Source organism: Denticeps clupeoides, chromosome 8, assembly GCF_900700375.1.
Source record: "Denticeps clupeoides chromosome 8, fDenClu1.1, whole genome shotgun sequence".
Lineage (NCBI taxonomy): Eukaryota > Metazoa > Chordata > Actinopteri > Clupeiformes > Denticipitidae > Denticeps > Denticeps clupeoides.
Window position 1 is genome coordinate 4,907,356 of NC_041714.1, and position 4,028 is coordinate 4,911,383.

A 4,028-nucleotide genomic window follows, 5' to 3' on the forward strand; every position below is an offset into this window, starting at 1 on the left:
CTACGGCGAGTCAGGAGGGTCAAACCGCGCGAGGACTGAAGCGCAAATCAGACACACACGACCAGGAAGCCAAGCAGCAAGCACAAACACTTCTTAACACCTTACTTTATATATAAATTATAAGTTCTTAAATTGTCGAATTTGCAACATCCGCTTTTTGTTGAGAAACCTTTTATTGCCACTGATTACAGCATATGTAGAGGTTCTAATTCAGTTTAAAAGGCACACAAATACATAATAATAATTCTGGGGTGGACACTTGCCTTTATATTTCTCAAATCTGTTTTGAAACACGTGATAAAAATACTTGATCTAAACATGACATTTTTGTACGCTGCCATTCAAAATTCTATGGTCATTTAGAATTGTACTTGTTCTCTATAAAAAAAGAAGAAATATTCATTCACAAAGAAATGCTCCAGGTACTCAACTAGTATGAGTCAACTATTGTCCTGTTTATTTTCTTATAAAATAGCAATATATAAATTGCTTGTCAGTGACACCTTTTTCAGCTCCACTAAGATTATTTCAAAATGGTTTGTTAATAATAAATAGAACAGGCGGCTAGCTTTCCACTCATGGATACTGAGTGGAATTCAATTCAGCTCAGGTTATGAGACGTGAATATGGAACAGTTGGCAAGCCAACTCACAGGTCCAGAGGATAAATCTGGACATTGGTCTGAGTTTAGAAATAAATGGGGCTAAGATTATGTCTCTGTTGTTTTATTCCATGTTTAAACAGGAGAACAGGTAAAATATCACTCACTCACACTCACATTCTGTAATCGCTGAATCCAGCCCGGAAGCCGTGTTTACCAGGACATGGGGAGCAGCGCACACCATTCAGTGGTCATTCAGAGCATGCCTGCTACACGCACACAAAGCCAGAGCCCAGATTCGAACTCACGACCTTGGAGGTGTGAGGTCACTGTGTGGTCCTGGGAAAAGGATCATGCATGCAATTGCTTCTGTGGAAACAAAGCTCTTATTTACATGTTGGTTGGGGGATAAATGAGGGTGTATTCAGTGAAAAGTCAGCATATCATGAATCATTATCTTCATGCATGTGGAGAAGTCCAAGTTCATTCAGTTCTCTGTACTGAATGGCAGGAAAACAATAAACAGCCATTCCTCTCTTGGCTTCAAGGGATGGTGGGACACTGCAAAACAAATGTTAAACATGCCTTTTAGCATGATGAAAAATGCAAGCGTGTTGTCCCATTTTCATATCCTGGTATAATGTTGTATTGACACTTGATAAGAGTGTCTCAAAGGACATCAAAGTCCCTTTTTTAAAGTTCAAAATATTTGACCATTGGCACTGATACTTTTGCCGAGGGCACACAGCTTTTATTTCTAACAGTAGAGGGCGCTGTGAGACGCCTTTCAACTGATGACAACTGGGACGCTGGGGAGCAGGGGTGTCCTGATCTTATCAGTCCTTTAACAGAAGGCAGCAAGAACCCATGTCAGCAAAGTGTGCATCACTCAGAAGAAAAGATGATGGGTCTTCCTATTAGTAGACTGAATCCCGTAAGCTTTAACACGTAAAACTTTCAGTTCTGTCAGGCATTTTGTCATTTTATCAGCTTGACTGATCTGCATTCAGATGATTGAAGGCTCCTGTTCTATAGAAGATTTACATCTACAATAATTCTAAAATGTTACATACTAAAAGGAATCTTTCTGTTGTCATCCAGATATAGTTCAGGCTACATGGATTTGGAAGCTGCTTAAATGTGTTTGTCTGATTGATAAAGGCTCGATTGAAGGGATTTACTATTTCGGCTGCAGTGTGTGTGTCTGTGTCGTTGCTGATCTACAGCGTGTTGAGCAGGGCTTGCATCATATCATCTCAGGTGGGTTTGGCTGGCTCAGTTACACGGCTCTAATTAATGCTGATGTCAATAAAGAGAGAGATTTGGCTAATGAGCATTGAGCCGCGGTAAGGACACCCTTGTACCGATGAAACTTGGCATCCATGGAACCATTACTCATGCTGCCAACTTCTCCCTGATTGGGCCCTTTCCAGCATGTGATAAAAGAATAATTGCCTAAATCCAAGGTTCAGCAATAATTGATGTTCCGTATTTTGATTACTGCAACATTTCGGGTTAATTTTGCATTTAACTTTTTAGCATTTTTGTTTCAGTAAAGGTTCCAATTGTCCTCAATGAATTTTCTCAAAAACTCTCTTAAGTTAATAAATGTGTGTACCAGTGTCTTCCACTGCAGAAAGTAGAAGGGGACGGCATTAATTAAATATATATATTTTTGTGACACAACCAGTAAAATATTCTTATTCACTATTAAGCTGTGACACTTCTGGCATATTTCCCAGGAAATGTTATAAAAATGACCCACAACCGGGATCTATCTGGATCCTGATGAGAGAGTTTCAGCATTTGATGAAAGTTTCAGCATTTCAGATCTTTCACTTTAGCTTTAAATGTTATGTACATTGTCATTCACCAATTATTCAATTCAGCTATATCAGCTACAAGAGGGTAACATTTGCAGAGGAATATTCCCGCATTTCAGCGTAGACCATAAACACAAGTCCAGTCTACTGTGATCGGAAGTGGGATTCAGAAATGCACAATAATTTGTTTGAGTCCAATATTTTTTTAATCCTTCATTTTCGGAATTTAACTGGAACAAATTGTGTCAACTAATCTATTCTGCATTTAAATTCCGAAGCTGCCCCATCAGCAGAGAGAGGGGAAGGCAATCCAGCCATTTTTTTTTTTACTTTGAGCTTCAGTGGTTCTCCACATGTAGATCTAGCTGGACGCTGTGGGTCTGTATCCTGCATTTTGTTACGAGCCAGTCTAGGGAAATGGCCCACAACAAAAGAAAAGAAAAGACAAAAACCTACTAAGATGAAACAGAGAAAGTTAACCAGCATTTAATTAACAATAAATAAATAAATAATACATATGAAACGAATTACAACAAATCACGACAAACAAAACAGGAAAAAGAGAAAAAACAAACAAACACCGAAAAGCAGGCCAACACAAAAAGGGGAATCGCAGGGGAAACCGGAAGTGATGCAAAAGGGAAATGGTAGGGAGGCGGGCGGGGTTGAATGGCACGGCAAGCGCAGCCCCGAAAAAGGAAACTGATGCCCTTTTTATCCTGGCTGTCCACAGCAGGAACAGGTGGGCTCAGTTTGCAGTAATATACATATAAGGACCAGCACATAAGACGCTGATTGGCGTGTTTCATTCTGGTGAGGAGGACAAGAGGGTTATGATCTGCAAATACTACAACAGGAATGGCATCGAAATGTTGCAATGACAGCAACAAAGCCAAGACTTCCTTCTCGATGGTACTGTACTTGAGTTGATGCTTCAAGAACTTCTTAGAAAAATAACAAACGGGGTGATCAAATCCACCCGCTCCAGTAGTGCTTGCATCTACCTCCAGTATGAATGGAAGGTGAAAGTTTGGAGCAGCAAGAACTGGAGAATTACAAAGAAAGTCTTTGGCATGTTCAAATGCCTTCTGGCAATCTGCGGCCCGCACAAAGGCAGAGTTTTTACGGAGCAGATTAGTCAGGGGCAACACAACATCAGAGAAGTAGCAGATCCTACAACAGGCAAGAGCACAAGCACTTATTTACCAGGCTGGAACTCCCGACTCACAGCCTTACGGTCATAACGCCCCTTCATCTTTAACTGAGCTTTTGATAAAGCTTCACATGCCCACTCACATGCTCGATGCAAACGCTCACGAAATGCTCACGAAACATAATCAAGAATGTTTCGTGGATGATCTTCGCCCTGTGACCCCCACTTCTCATGCAAAAATGGGGACCCGGATGGTGTGGCCAAAGATCGAATCAGCAGGACTAGTGACTCTTATGGTGTTTCATGCACAGCGAACAACAGTAGTGGCAACCCATCATTCCAGTCTTTAGTGTCATCACATGGTCTTCAGCGTCTGATGAAATCTTTCCAAGGCTCCATGATACTCGGGATGATAAGCACTAGACACAACATGCTTGATGGACAACTGACT